This window comes from Rhododendron vialii, chromosome 9a (genome assembly GCF_030253575.1).
Source record: "Rhododendron vialii isolate Sample 1 chromosome 9a, ASM3025357v1".
NCBI lineage: Eukaryota > Viridiplantae > Streptophyta > Magnoliopsida > Ericales > Ericaceae > Rhododendron > Rhododendron vialii.
Window position 1 is genome coordinate 32018788 of NC_080565.1, and position 16919 is coordinate 32035706.

A 16919-nucleotide genomic window follows, 5' to 3' on the forward strand; every position below is an offset into this window, starting at 1 on the left:
AAGACTTCAACAAACGGTACTAAGAGCTTAAGTTCATAAATCAAGGTTCTGACTTCAACTGCATGGTACATGTAAGCTCTATAGACTTCAACAAACGGGTTGTGAAAAGGAATTTGTATTTGATTTTTATTGAATACGAGTCCGGTAGTCATTAGTCCAGTGTTTTCCGAAAGCATTGAAGCAATATTGAAGCTGGAAAATTTGTTCCAGAGACCATGAGGCGAGATGTCAAGCGAGGTCTACTGGATGCTTTCGCTCAAGCGAAAATGAGTTCGCTCGAGTGACTTTTCTTCGCTCAAGCAAAATTGTCAAGTTGTTGCTTCTCTATAAAAATGGATTAGTTACGGTACCGAGCGCTGTATTCATTTCCCAGAGCTCTCATTTCCATCTCCAAACTTCTGGGAGTGCTAGGGTCTGTGTATTTTGAAGAAACGTGAAGATCTATGGATCTCTAAACCTAATCAAGTCATGACATCAAGAGGTATTCTATCACCTATGTTCAAACTTCAAAGCAAGACCTTTCGTGGAGTTCAAAAGGCGCTTCTGAAAGGTATGGGGATTCAAGATGTAGTGATCGTGCAAGGGTACGATGAGTGTTGCCTTCAGCAAGTAGTTCTTAGGACTCTTGGTGAGGATACACAGTCGTGAATAAGATTACTTGTAATCATACTATGTTTCTAGTACATGATTCCTTCATGTGATTTATCTTTGATCCTTGTGTGATTGGTATTTTTGTTTGTGTGATTGAAGTAATCTAGTCAAAGGCCAATCATAGTCATTGCATCAATCTAGGAATTTCATTCGGTATCAGAGCAGGTCCCTATAATGTGGAATCGTTGAGTTCTAAGCGGACCCTTGATTTGCAATGGAGGTGAGTTCAAACCATCCTGTGAAATGAAGGCCCACATTGTCTTAGAACCAAAGTAATATGAAGTATATAAGTGTGCGGGTACACTCACTTCAACAGCTAGTCCAACAGCTAGCTTTCAGGGTCAAGTTTTACCCAAGACTATAAACACCTTCGCCATTAGAAAGAACAAACTCTTCGCCGCTAGAAAGAACAAACTCCGATCACGGGAGGGAAAAGATGGAGCCTATTCAAAGGCTGTCGACGAGGATGTCTGGAGTAATGCATGTGAGGTCAAATATACACCTCCTACTGAAACTGGAGTCACCAGTCCATAACTAAGTGCGAAGTACACCAAAGACTGAGAAAAATGAATGGCCGACAAATAGTCGAGCACTAAATGTCCTGTTCACTCATGTTGGTACGAAGGAGTTTCACCGCATCAAGTCATCTTCAAGTTGTTTTCAATTAACTACATTAAAACTTTGAAGGAAGAACTTTTGTGAAGTTCAAAAGGCGTTTTTGGAAGGCTTGTGGATTCAAGATTTGGTGATTGTAGTGCGCCGAAATATCCGAGGGTTCAAAGGATGCAAAGGAATCTGTTCGGCTCCGAAATGGCTCAAAGGACTGAGCGGGCGTGCCAGGACTTGTTGCGTCCAACGTAAAAGACTGAGTGCCCCTTTTTTGACTTCTTAACCGTGAGGGCGAAAGTGCTGCAAACCTAAGGGCTAGATTGCAGTATTGGTTCGTGGTTTTGCCTCTACGTGCGAGGACTTAAAAATTTCCTAACCGTGTAGGAAAAGAAGTAACAACGTAGAATAACTTTATTATATCGTAATAATAAAGTTGGGGATACAAGAGAGATATGAATAACTTTATTATGTCGTAATAATAAAGTTGGGGTACAAGATAGATAGAAACTCTAATTACTTGAAGAAGTAACCGAGTCTATGTGGGAGAAGTAAGATAATTGCTTCACTGGGAATGCTTTGGTTTTAAGCGTTAAGCTTGATTGGTGTGTGAACCGTTTTTTCTTCTTGCAAACTAGTATTTATAGGCAAATACTGCACCGGTCCAGATCTGAACTAAGTTTCCCGCTTTCACCACGAGCTCACATGTGTCCCGAGTTGCTTCCAAATCTTGCCAAGTGTCCCAAATAACTGGCCATTAAGATATTTAATGGGATCATGGGTAGTTATTGAAGGTAAATAACAATTACCCATATGTTAACTTGATCATGGGCAGTTAATGGGATAATGGGCCTATTTCTCCTCCTTTTTTCGTGGGTCAACAGGAGCTACTAACCATTTGACCTGGTCAAATGGCTCTTTTGCAAGATAACAAGTACTTACCCACCTTCCACTTTTTGAGGGATCCACGGGTAATGAGCCATTTAAATAAATGAAAGGCCTTTTATCCACTTTGCCCAAAAATGCTCGGCCAGATACATAATCAATTTCCATGGGCTATGGGCCTCTTTGAACAATTTAACGTGTACAAGGCCTTGCTCCCATAATAAATTGATTGGGCCTCATTTTGGTCTTTATAAAACATGGCCCACAGCTCACAATCCCATTCTCTCAACCGAAATGAATTAAAACTAATCGGGCCCAATCAAAAACTGTCTTAGCCCATTAATTTTAGTCCAATACATCTCTACTTTTGGCCCAATTTAATTAAAAGATCATTAAATGGCCCTCCAATGCTTACCCAAGATTGGATACCAAAAACGGGTGTAAACAGAATCACAATGTGAACCCACCGTTCAATTGTCTCAGTTTGTCTGTAAGTCGGGTCATGCCTTAACACTCCATGCCACATGTTTTCCAAACGACAGACGGGTCCTGGGCGTCTTGCCGAGCTTCAGTAAATTATCCTAATGATTAGGCTCTCATTTCATTTGGTAAGTACTGCTATCGCTCTCTCGCTCGGCGGACCTTTATTTTTCGGCAGACGCTACTTACGCTCTATGGGACGGAAGTCATTCGGTGATATGTCCACTAGGGATGGCGCATGAACGTGATTGTTGTGGAACGTTCTGGAAGCTTCCGTTGATAGGCATGGTGCCCTCTCTGATAACCGAATTGACATCTCTGCCCGATGTGACATCTCTGATATTGACTAATGTGGCTCTGCAATTCTCAAAGGGCGGCATTCACTACTACACACTGACACATGATGTCATCCAAGCGTGGCAACGTGCGTGAAATGTACTGCCGACTTGTCGAACACTCCAAGTCTTTGCCTAAAAATAGAGGAGTTCCCCTTCTAGGGCAAGGGTCTGAAAAACATTCACTACTACACACTTTTCCCTCTTAGCATAGTTTATTACTAAACTTTTTCTTCGTCCAACACATACTGACTTGTTCGTCGGAGCTTCTTCCCGGAGGAACACCCCCCCTCTGATTTGCAAGAACACGAGTCACAACATCAGTCCCCCACGGTCCAGCGACGGGAAGAAAGGATCCAAAAGGTGCAAGGTTGATCCAGCCCCCCACAGTGATCATGTAAGGGACGATGTATGTGGGTTCGACATGTAATTATTCTTAGGATTCGTGGTGAGGATAGACATTCGTGAGTAAGAATAATATTTCTAGTGCATGATTTCTTCCCATGGTTTTAATCCATTTAAGGGTTTTCCATGCAAATCTATGTACCTCGTGTGATTGGTATTTTTGTTAGGCCTATTCGCGGTCCAGATCGGATCGTACTTTCTAGAAATCCAAGGATCGAACTGTTAGTCATGATTTTTACAAAATGAAATTCATGTCCGAACCAAAAGTCTCACGGTCCAGTTCCAATCCAATCTGTGACTCGCGGATCGATTACGGTTTTATCCAACGGAGTACGTTACATAGGCCCATTCATATTTTTTTTGATTTCTCGCGGGGACCCTTAAAATCACATTCTGATCACATTGAATGGTTCGGATCATCAAAATTCGATTGGTATCTATGAGGTCCACACGTAAGATAAGTAAGGGATCCATCATAAGAAGGGGAATGTGTGTGCGTGTGTGTGCGTGTGCGTGTGTGTGTGTGTGTGTATATATATATATATATATATATATATATATATACATCTAAAAAAACATCTCATAATTTTCGATCAAATTTTAATGATCTGAGTCGCTCAATGTGATCAGAACCTGATTTTAAGGGTACCTGCTATAAATTAGCAAAAAAAAATAACTGGGAAGGGCTTGATCCGAGCAGTTCAGAACAGTTTTTTATTGAACGGTTCAAAAAAAAATTGCTCAAATCAAGCCTTTCTCGGTCATTATTTTTGCTAATTTCTAAAGGGCACCTTTAAAATCACATTCTGCACACATTGAACGGTTCGGATCATAAAAATTTGATCGGAAACTATGAGATTGAGATTTGAGATATTTTTTTAGATATTGAACGGTTCAAATAAAAATTGCTCAAATCAAGCATTTTTCGATCATTTTTTCTGCTAATTTCTTGCGGTCACCTTTAAATTTCTTGCCCGTAAATATATATATATATATATATATATATATATATATATATATATATACATACATACATACATACATACATACACACACACACACACATTTTTTTTTAATTTACATAAAATAAATATCTCGCGATCTGGTTCGATTAATCCACGGTTTCGTAATGAAAATCTGTGGACCAAACCGTGAGTCACGGTTTTCTAATTTTTCAATTTGTGTTTGGACTATTAATCCACGGACAAAATTCAAAAGGTATGGATTGTGGGATTTCGGTTGGTGTGCCGTTGTTGGTATGGTACTTGGATATCTCGTCGAGGAGGAGATTTGTTGAATTCGGCTCGATTTTGGTCTTCCCAGCTTCCGTAGTCTAGACTATGGCCTTGGTGGTCCGGACCAGTGATCAACATGTGATTTGGTGATCTGGACTAGGGTCACCGGGGGGAAGAATTTGCTCTCAGCATGTCTCGTCCGAAGCTGGTCCGGACCAGTGTACGCATTTTAGTCGATTTTGGTTATATTTTGGACCTCCTAAAGATTGATTTTGGAGTTTCCTTTTTGGTTTTGGACTCTATATGCAAAGGAAACATAATCTAGCAAGGATTATGGCTTTAGGAAGCAATCTATGGCTATAAATATAGCCTTGCCTCTTATTAGGGTTTGGACTTCTGTGAGTGAATCCCTCTGAAAGGCTCCTAGGGGGTCTCATCTGTAGAACCTTAGGGTTTGTCTATTCGATCTTCATCTGCTGCTTTTGGTTGCCCCTTCTATGGTGGGTTCAATAGGCCTTCAGCCATCTGGAAGATTATTTGTTTCGGTGATTCTTTTTGGTTGAAACCGTAAGGTTTCGAAAGAATCAATTGTTTCTGTGTGACATCCGATCACGTCTGTGGAACAATATTCCGTCTGTGTCTCTTGGTTAAAACCCTAAGGGTTTTGTGAGACTTGATGAGAGAGAGTCTGAATTTGGTGAGAGATTCCAATTGGGTTTTTAATTTGGTGAGAGAACTTGTATTTTTGGATTGGTGAGGGTCTATTTGTGAGGGCTTTGTTTGTTCGTCACTATAGTAGTTCTTCGGAGCTTCGTTCTCTTCACATAATGGAATCGTCTCTCATTCGTTTGCCCATGGAGTAGGTTTATAGCCGTAAGCCGAACCACGTATATCTTGGTCTCTCTGATTCGTTTTCTTTATTTGGTTTGGTTTCTCCATTGCTTTTTCGCATTTGTGTTTGGTTTGGTTATTTTCCCAATATCATGGCCATCAACAATTGTCAAATTTCAGTTGGGTCCTTTGGGGGCCCGCCGCACAAACACGGATCGGTTAGGTCCGGACCGGTTGTCACGATTTTGCACAGCCCTATTATTATTATTTTTTTTGGTGTGATTGAAGTAATCCCGTCAAAGGCAAATCATAGTCCTTGCATCAATCTAGGAATTTTAGTAAATCACGATAGCTTTACGTCAAAATGACTTCATAAGGAATCAATTAGTTCTCTTCTTGGCCTTCTTCTACCTCTTTTATCACCCTCAATACAATTCAAAAATCATCCCAGCTCAAATCGTTTTCTATCATTCGTCGTCATTCAAAATCACCCTCCTTAATTGACCTACATTGCAAATGATGATCCCATCTCCAATGGTTAATACAATCTGTAGTTGTCTTCACTCCAAACTCGTCCCTAATGCACTCATCACTTTCTGGCTTGACTAAGCTAGGATTGTAGGCTTATTAACCTTTTTGGTCCCCAAAGTATTATTTTAGTCTCATTTTCGTCTCCAATGTAAACATTGAAGAAATTTAGTCCCCAATGTATCAATTTTGTACCAATCAAGTTTCCAAGTCTAATGTCGTTACCCCATCTGTCAAAATGAGGGGCATCCTCGTCATTTAAATCACCCTAAATTCCTATCAAAGAAAAACGGGGAAAAAAAGAAAAAAGAGAAGAGAAGAGAATAGAATAGAGAGATGTGGTTGTGGGGGTTTCACGGAGGTGGTGGTGAGAAAAGATGGTGGTTTGGGTGAGGGAGGGAGACAGAGTGCAAGAACCTAAAACCCCTCAAAACCCAGTTCAAAACAAGCGACAACAAGGTGAAGGGTTGTGTTTCTCAGGTCTGCGTCCGAGCCTACCTTGACTCGGACAATAATGTCGTGTTTGAAGCCGATTCTGACTCGGTACTCACCAAGGGACTCGCGGCTTACTGGTTCAAGGGCTTTCGGGTTGGTTCGTGGAGGAGATTCTACGGGTTTCGCCTGATTTTATGGTGCTTCTTGTGTTGCAACAAAGCTTGACGCTGTCGAGGAATAATGGGTTCTTGAATATGTTGAAGTCGATGCAAAGAAGGCTTTGGAGGGTTAATATGGAAGCTGAAAAAGGCAGTGACTTTGGTATAAAAGACGAAAATCCCGTGGAGGGTTTGAATTTGAGCTCAAAAAATGGGATTGTAGTGGAAAAAGATAGTGATTTGGGTACAAAAGACGGAAACTCCGTTGAGGATTCGAATTCGGATTTCATGAAATGGGATTGGAGGTGGAGATTTTGTGGTTGGAGTGAGCTCTGAAGTTAGTGGTCATGATGATTTAGGATCATTTTTCCAGTTGTTTTTTACAAGAAATTAGGGGTGGGTGAAATGACGAAGATGCCCCTCATTTTGACGAATGAGACTAATGGTGTTAGAATTGGGGACTTGATTGATACAAAATTGATATGTTGGGGACTAAATGTCTTCAATATTTACAGTGAATACGAAAATGAGACAAAAGTAATACATTAGAGACCAAAAAGGTTAATAAGCCTGGATTGTACCACTAGACAATATTACAACATTTCTTGAGAATAGTACCAATTCCTAGTAGTATTTTCTAGTAAGAGACTTACAGTTCGGTAATGTGGCAAACGGTCCCATTGCAATCGCATCGGATACCGGGATTGTAATCTGTATTGTCGATGACCCAAAAAATGGTAGTGTCAATGGCGGTTCCACTGCATGGTTCTCCGCTTATGTTCCATTGATAATCTGTTGCGGATAATCCCCATTGGTTGAAGACGGAGTTCAAAGCATTCACTGTCCGAAAATCCAAAAAAGAAAAGAAAAGAAAAGAAAAGAATGAGTTAGAGAAAATATTAAACCATAACGCAAATTAACAGTCAATTGGCAATACAATTCTACAGTTTTATAGTATAATTCTTAGAGAAAATATTCTTTCCGGAGGCAGAGGAAAAGGGGGGTTTTCAGCCACTCCCGTGGGCCTCTTTCATGGTTTTTTATGGGGTAATCCAAATCATTCATCATATGGGGCCTGCAAAATAATGTATCCACGCGAAAAATCAGCTTGTCCGGGCATCAATAGATATGTCAAAAGTTGAGTTTAAGACGAAAGAATGGATGACCGTGGACAATTTAACTTAAAAAACAGTTGACAGATCCATGCTGTCTATATTTTTGTCTAAAACTCAACTTTTGACACACCTATCGATATCCAGACAAACTGATTTTTTGCGTGAATACATTATTTTGCGGGCCCTACAAAATGCACGGTTTGAATTATCCAAAAAAACGTGCAGTGAGAGCCCACACTGGGGTGGCGGAAAACCCCCTTGTTTGCTGGCACTGGACATAATTCATTCTCTACTTTTTATACTAATTCTACTACCGCTTGAAAAAAAAAAAAAAACACTTCGGTCAAAAACTTTACTTAAGACAAGGTCAAAGGAGTTAAATTTGGATGGTGACTGATCAATTCGTTGAAGAAAGTGTTGAAAAGAAAACTTGATTTTAGTAGACACATGATACATGAATGGTGCGATTTATGTATATAGTTCAGGAGTTTAGTTGAAGTGTTCATGTATGCGTGTAAAGAGTCATCTAGTAGATTGTGTAGTTGGTTAGCTAGGTTCAATAACTTTATTTCTTCGTTGTATCTAGCTTCTTAAAAAAAGACATCCAGAAACAGGTAGCAAAAATGACTGGTTTTCTTATGGAGTAGTTTGTGAGGTTCACATTGATCTATGATGAGCTGCTACGTCACGTATTGATTCAACCTCATAATCTAATTATGTTATTTCTAAGGTCATTTTTTGTTTAGCTCTTATGGACCAATCTAAAAACTTTGCGCAATATGGAGTTTTTGAATTTTGCGGAGTCTATATAAACTATGTACTCTAGTGATTCTAAGATGTTACCAAGGTGATGGAAAGCAGAGAGAGTGATTAGAAAGAGTGAGGTTGAGTAGAGTTTATGCACCACAATGAAGTAGTCTATGTGTAAATGAAATAACGTGAAGTGTTTATTACACAAATACTTTGTTATCTCCTCCCTCATGTCTCTCCTACTTGTTTATGTTGGAAATATTCTTTAGAATTTCTGTAAACTATACTAACTGGAAACAACACCACAACAACAAAATATTGAGAGAATAATATAAGCTCATAAGTAGTAGTTTTTTTTTTTTTTTGATAGGCTAAAAATTTATTAAAAACGGGAAGAGGGAAAAGAGAAATCTAACAAAAAGTTGGACAGTACATCACAAGGGCCGAAAGCCTAGCCCCAACGGTCTAAAATGGGAGCTTAAAAATACAGCAATCAAGCACACCCGATACCCATATAAACAATAAAGCCCAAAAAGAAACAAACGTTGTCCTATGTAGCAGTTTAAGAGAAAGCTTATGTGGATCGAGTCACGCATAAAGCGTTGTCCTCAGAGAAGATACGTCCCCGCTTGCACCGAGTTGTATGACATTCCACTCCCAAGATAAAACAATCCTGAAAAGGTTTGTGTGTAGCTAAAACTTTTCTCGAACCAAGAACTGTCCGTATGCTCAAAACAATGAAAATTATATGTAGTGAAACTCAACAAGTATATGAACCAAAAAATCATTTGTGTTCCGCCCCATGACCTTCTCAGGTTTTTTTTTCTTTTCCTGGGGGAGAGTAATATGTTGGGAAGTGTGTCAGTATCTCTATTATTGACTTGGTATAGGTAAATATACACGTAGATTTCCAAAATCAAGAAACTAGCATGGTGATGTTCTGATGAGAAGGGGAGAGTAACGAGGCCAGACACAATAAATGAGCAAAGAATCCAAATTAAGCCATATTAAATGTCAAAATTTTAAATTATCTCCAACAGTTTAAGTGTAATTGGTCCATCGAATTTTCAACATAAAGAAATTTCAGAGGAAGCAAACTGCTTATTTTGAAGGACATCTTTGGATAGCATAGGTTGGGGAAATAAATTGTGGAGAATAGGTTGGGGGTTGACCTTCCAAAACTATTATCTTTTTAGGATGATATGATGAGATTTGCTATCGTATTCCTGAATTTGAAGGAATATTGCCACTTGAATTCCTCATTGTGCAATATATTGGTGCCTGCCATAGTGCTACTAAATACAAGTGTTCTGTTCGTGGAAAAAGAAAAAAAGAAAAAGCGAGAGAAACTATGTAGATATTTGGGAGCCTACTTTTTTGGCTTTTCATTTTCAAATTTTTGACCTTTTTAACTTTTTGTAACAGGAATAGAGTTTGGAAGATATGTGTTGAAAATAAATTATGGATTGGTTTTTTACCATGTTGCCCCTTTGTTATAGTATATAAGTAATGTGTATGAATAATGTGTTAATAAATTTTTTAAAGTTATATTGGGAAATTGTTTTATTCTTTGTTATTTGAATATCTCAAACTATTTTTCAATTTTATAGGTAATTAGAAAGAAATAAAAATAAGTGAAATAACGATGTGACATAAAGATTATGTTTTTTGGTTTGAAGTCTTTTTTGTTCTTTATTTTTTGGTAATTGAAAGCCTCCGAGAAAATTTTCAAAGATTAAAATCCCAATATGCCAATTTTAGAAGATTAGCAATTATTCCTTCTCTTACAGATGATGCCAAAGACAAAAACACAAAATGATGGGCTGCTATGCTATACAGAACTAATGAGTTGGGTTCAAAAAGTAGTTAACGATTAGGAACCCAGGAACACTCATCCTGCCGATCTTCAAACTTCAAAGACAAATGTAAAATGTAGGGATGTGTAGGGAGGTTAATATTTAATTATTTATTGAGGGGTGTGGTTATTTCCAAAATAAGTAAAGGGCAATTTGGTCTTTTTGTTTCCAACAATTATGAGAAGTAGAAAAGGAGAATGGGAAAAGCTCCTCCAAGCCTTTTTTGGCTTTTGCTCTCTAAACCCAAAAACTAAAAATGTGTTATGCCAAAACTCATATATTTGTTCAGCCCCCAATCACCAATTACTGCGCTTCCACATGCAAAGGCATGTTTTCCTACTTACCAATAAATAAATAAATCATTGACAAAGGGGTAGCGGGAAAGGTGCCAACCCATCCCCAATTCAACGAAAGAACGGGAGGAGAGAAATTTCTCCCTCTTTGGGGTTTTTTCATCTTTCGATCTTAGATCTCTGAGGTTTTTTCTCATTCCCCCTTCACCCTCATCTTCCTCCTTCCCAAACCACCATCCGCCGCCCTCCTCTGCATCTTTCGCAGTGTATTCGATGACTGTTTGTTACCGATTTTTTTCTTTTTTTCTGGTTCTCTTCTTTGGTGTGTAGACACCCCAATCTGGGCTTCCAGATTAGTTTACTTACTGTTTTTGATTCCCCGATGATGAAACGGATCAAGAACACCCCGGGAATGATAAGTGTATAAGTTTTGAGTGTTTGTAAAACCCTTGAACCTAACCTAATCCTAAGCCACTTCAAAAGAGCCAAAAACCCTATTGCACGCATTGGTTGAGAGCCTGCGCGCGTAAATCAACTTGACAAGTGTTGGTCAATGGTCAAAGCTTGACCGTTGACCAACGCGTGAGTAGGTGGTACACGCGCGCCGGGCGCAACCATCCCGCGCCGGGGCGCACCATCGCGCGATGGACTGAAACCATCGCGTGATGGTCAGACTGCCAGGTGGTGGTCAACAATCAAAGCTCGACCGTTGACCATTGCGCGCCAGACTGACTCCATCGCGCGATGGTCCAAGATGTCCCCATCACCTTTATCAGCTGGTAAGCTTAACCTCCAAGCAAACCTCAGCCAGCCTCGTGGACTGGCTAAGCTCCTCTCCTTTCACCAACCAGATTCACCTCCCTCTCTCCCTATAAATATCACATTTGTTCATCCATTTTAAGGGTTGAAGAATGTCAAGAAGGATTACACTTCATTTTCACACCTCAACCAAGAACATAGCTTGTTCTTCTTCTTCCATCACATAACCATTCAAACACCTCATTCAAGTTTCAAACCTCAAAGCTCAATCATCCGTTCAAACTCAATCTAGGTATAGCATACCTACTGTTTTTCTGTTTTGATCCCTGAGGGGGCTGGCAGGGCCAAGGCTAGTAATCAATACCTGTCTTGGTCTTAAAGCTGGCAAGGTTTCATAAACAGTCGAGGTAGGAACCAACGCGCGATGAACCCACTCACGCGCGCGACTGTCTCAGTCATCGCGCGATGGTCCTCGTGGGGATTGGTGTCCTACTGTTTTATGTTGTATTTTGTATAGAGATCACTCTGCAAGCATGTAAAAAACCAGTTTATTGCTTTCCTGAGTATAAATTGCTAGCTTTGTAGTTAATTTGCATTTCTGCTATCTTGGAGTACCCCTGGGACCTTTCTGAATATGTACCAGAACCCAGAAATGTGTAAACCACACACTGGTTAAAAGGCTCAGACCATCGCGCGCCAGGGCACACCCTCGCGCGACAGAGCGCCTCTGACCAGTGAGTGGCCTTGCACGAGTAACTTGGTTTTAGGCTATTATTTTGTCCCCACACTGTTTATGGGGTGTTTTATTAATTTGTGAGGCTTTACAGCCTTCAAACTGTATATTATGCTGCTTATAACTACGTGGTTTGTCCTGGGTGTGCATTGGTCCTTCCAGAGCCCAGAGGGTTTGAGAATAAGAGATGTGGGTTTGAGCTCACCGGCGTGCGCGTGTCTTGGAGTTGCACGCGCAGGAGTAAACAACATGCAATGACTTGTTCAGTGCATGCTGGCTTCTTCCTGCGCACGTCATTCCAAAACAAGGGCCTCCCAGTTTGTTTAAACTCCCACAGGAGTTTGTTCTCATCCTATACTAACTGCCATCCATGCTATTCTATCACATCCTACAAACATGTTACAGCTTTAAATCCCCTTTAATTGTTCCTCCGCCCTAATTGGCTAAAAAATTGATTAATCAAACAGAATCGCAAACATTTTTCGCAAATGCCTAAGTAAAGACCGACCTCCGGATTGGGCGAGAGGGGTGCCTTAAAACCCTTCCCCTCTTGTAACCTGGCTCCCCAACCCAGATATGGTTATGACGGACTGGTGCCTTCACATTTTTCAAATCAAACAGCGCAGTAAGCGTTTCAAGTTTGGTTCCTTGGGTGTCGGACCTTCAAAACCAAGTGGCGACTCTGAATTGAGCGCTCGTCTGCCAAAATAAAGCGCGCTCATCGATCCGCCCTATTTTTCTGGGCACGCTGCTCACATGGTGTTCGTGTGTGGGATTGCTCCCTGTTTGTGGGGCTTCTATCACCCATGTGTGGATGTTTTTGGTTATTTTCTACAGTGCTCCATCTGTTTGGAGTGATAGATTTAGTTGGAGTTGGGTGTAATCTTTGAACTGAGTTCCCTACTGTTGGTTTAATCTTGATCGTTTCCTCCTGATGATGTATTGTTTCTTAGCACCTGTTATTGTTTTGGCAAAAAAAAAGAAACATCACTTTGTTTGGTTTTGAGTTTTTCTAACTACCTCTTTACATGTTTTTCTCTATCTACCTCTCCATATGTTTTCCTAATTAACTTAAAAAGATGGAGGAAGTAGACTTTCATTCAAGGCCAATTATTCAGTACTCCCGGTACAAATGGCATTGACATATGGTACTCCCTATAATTGAAAGATCATCATCACACAATTTGACTCATTCATTATCGTTCAACTACTCAATAAAAGTTGATGATAGCTGTCTAGGAAAAAACTCTCTGTCTGTCTGTCTCTCTCTAAAAAAACCTAAACCCTAGTCTCCTACTTTTTCGCTGCCGCTGCCTGGGGGGGGGGGAAACGCCCTCTTCCATCCTCCCCCGAGCTCTCGTTCGGTGTTCCCTACCCCTGTCCCCTCTATCGTCTGTCGTTTGCCTTCATCATATGGCCTTCTCTTACTTACTTCGGCGTCCGCCAGTTCTTCCTCTTGAGGTAATCGGTTTGGCCTAACGGCGAGGGCATCGGGTGTGGGAGGCAGTGAGGCCCGTGGGCCACCCACCGTGTTTTCTACTCCTGGGTAGTCATGGTTTTGGCCTAATGGCAAGCAGTGGTCTCTCGTCAGGTGCGGATCTAGTTCGAGGCGGTGCTTGGGCGTTAGTGGGTGGCGTTCGGCTGGCGGCTGCGATGGCGTTTGGTACCACCACGGTTGGAGATCTCAGGTCGTTTGTGGGAGCTAAATCGGTAGTGTCTCGGCGGTCACTATTTGGGTTTCCGGCTGTGAACGGGGGCTTTCGGCGGCGTGGTCTGTTTGCTGGTGTATGGTAGTTTCTTTCGCTCCGTTGTTGGTCTTGATGGTCCAGTGGTGCCTGGGTGGTTGGCCGGCGGTGGCTTTTTGGGTGGATTTGAGTGTTTTGGGACTGTTGGGCTTAGCCTGTGTACCCTATGGGCTTTGCTTTGTTGGGCTTGGCCTATGTTGCCTATGGGCCGGGCTCGGGTGTTTCTAGTGGCGGGGTGTGTGTGGTGATGATGGTGCTTCGGTGGTGGGTCATGGTGTTGGGTAAGCTGTTTGTGGTTGCCGCGGTGGTTTGGGTGGCGGCGTAGGGCTGGATCTGTTTGCTTCGGTGGTGGGTCGTGGTGTTGGGTAGGCTGTTCGTGGTTGCCGCGGTGGTGTGGTGATCTGTTTACTTTGGGCTACTTGTTTTTGGGTCAGGCCCAAGGAGTTTTAGGGCTATTTTGTTAGGGGCCTGACCCACAAGTTATGGTTTGGGCTTGCCCCAAACTGTTTTTCTTTTTTCTTCCAACTTTGGTTGGACTTCCCTCCCTCTTTCCCCTGCTCGGTGTACCCTTTGTCGAGTTTTTAATAAAATTTATTGCCTATCAAAAAAAAAAACATAAATAGTTGGAAGTACCACTTGAGTAACGCCATAGTAGGCACGGACCTCCCAAACAGAGAGAGAGAGAGAGAGAGATAGAGAGAGAGAGAGAGAGAGAGAGAGTACCTTCGGAAGGAGGAGTAGTACCATTTTGAGCTCGGACAATCTGAACCAAGCCCAGGAGGGAAACAAAATAAAAGGCCAAGGCACAAAGAACTGATGGTGTTGGTGATCCACCCATTACTTTCCTCTTCCTAAGTCAAATGAATTGGTAATCAAGGGAGATCCATCCGTCCAAATTCAAATCAGCGACGATCCATCCGTCTGATTTCAAATCAGCGACGATCCATCTGTCCAAATTCAAATCAGCGACGATCCATCCGTCCCAATTCAAATCAGCGACGATCCATCCGTCCGATTTCAAATCAGCGACGATCCATCCGTCCGATTTCAAATCAGCGACGATCTATCCGTCCAAATTCAAATCAGCGACGATCCATCCGTCCAATTTCAAATCAACGACGGTTCATCCGTCCGATTTTCAAGTCAGCGATGATCCATCCGTCCAAATTCAAATCAGCGACGATCCATCCGTCCAATTTCAAATCAGCGACGATCTATCCGTCCAAATTTAAATCAGCGATCAATTTGCTCTCCGATCCCTTGGTGCACGATATTTGTATATACTTGCTTGCACTTTTCGTTTAATCGGCTTTTGGGTGAATTGGTTTGGTGTCTAGAAATCTTTGACGTTACCCGTACCAGCCAATGGTGCTCCGCGTGCCGTCAAAGAGGGACTACTGTAGACACCCCAATCTGATTTTCTGATCGTCTTACTTAGTTTTTTGCAGTTTCTTGTTTCCCCGATGATGAATCAGGTCGAAAACAGTCTTGAGAAAATGAAATGGTTTGAGCTTGGTGTGTGTGGAACCCATCTTTAACCCTAAAGACCCTTAAAACCGAACCTTGACCTCAGTTTTGACAATCGCGCAACCCACTGGGTCCCTCGCGCGATGATTTACTTGCCAGGTGGTGGTCAAAGTCAAAGTTTTGGCTGTTGACCTTCGCGGGGCTAGTTGAATACTCGCGCGATGGTACCCGTCCCTCGCGCGATGGTCAACACCTGTCATTTTCACCTTTTTCCAGCTGGATTGCGTGATGATCAGGGGTCTATGGGCCTGTGTAACCCCGTTTCGTCGACTGAACAGCGTTCTGCAGGGTTGCCCTTGCACCACCTCTCCCCCACTCTCCCATCACCTTTGGCACCCTACTTCTCCACCAAGTAATTGCAACCAGCCTTGTTGGCTAGTTGCATTTCCTTGTTTAGCCACCAACCAACACTTCTTTCTGTAAGTACCCCCCATCATCCATTTTCCAAAGGGTTACCAAAAAAATTTTCAAAGGAAGAGAATGAGACATAGGCCTAAGCACTTCTTCCATTTCAAATCACTCCCACATACTCACGTTCCAATCTACACCACCTCATTCAAGCCACTTTCAAGACACTCAAGCAAAAGGTATAATCCTCACTGTTTACTGTTTCGATCTCTGAGGGGGGCTGGCAGGGCCAAGGCTAGTAATCAATACCAGTCCTGGTCCTAAAGCCAGCAAGGTTACAAGTTGCCCCGGATTGGCTCTCCCGCGCACGAGTGACCCGCTCTGTCGCGCGACTGTTCTAGTCAGCACGACATGGTCCTTGTGGGGATGGGATCCTTGTCCTTCTCATTTATAGGATTTTTCTTCCCTTCTGTGAAATATATTCAAAGTGGTCTCACTGTCTTGCATGCTAAAATTTGTATCTTAACTTAGAACTCTTAGTTATTTAGTTTAGGAATGCCCCTGGATTGCTTCTGAATATGTCTCAGAGCCCAGGCATGCAAAGCAATTCCTGGAAGTCCAGTCATGGCCCTCGCGCGACGTTCTGACTCCATCGCGCGATGGTCCGCCTGTTTCCAGCAATTGCCCTTGCATGGGCAACTAGGTCCAAAGGCCTCTGTTTTGGTACCCCCACTGTTTTGGGGTTGTATTTTATTCCTGTTAATCCTATTTGTAATAATTATTTGCCTTCAGCACATATAAAACTGCTTGGTTTGGCCTAAGTGTGCATTGGTCCATTCCAGAGCCCAGAAGGGGATGAAATTCAACCTGTTGGTGGGATACCAACACTCGCGCGATGGACTGGGTTCAGCGCGCGATGGTCGTTTGCATGCTGGCAAACCCATGCATGCAAGTTGGCCATCGTTCACATCAAACTCATACACATACGCTGTTTTGGTATCTAATCTCAGTGTTTTGGACCTCATCTCATTTGTTTCTCGTCATTTAATCCATCCGTGCTATTATCTACCACACCCTGCAAAATGTTACAATTTTAAATCCCGATTAACTGTTCCCCCGCCCTAATTGGCTAAAATTGATTAATAAAACAGAATCGCAAACAAACATCTTTCGCAAATGCCTTAGTAGAGACCGATCTCCGGATTGGGCGAGAGGGGTGCCATAAAACCCTTCCCCTCTCGTAA

At 42.0% G+C, this 16919-nt stretch overlaps 1 pseudogene; it reads right to left on the bottom strand.

Annotated features, from left to right (window-relative positions):
* LOC131299802 (probable LRR receptor-like serine/threonine-protein kinase At1g56140) overlaps positions 1-14679 on the bottom strand; it is a 38054-nt pseudogene extending 23375 nt beyond the window's left edge.
* Between the last annotated feature and the right edge of the window lie 2240 nt (positions 14680-16919).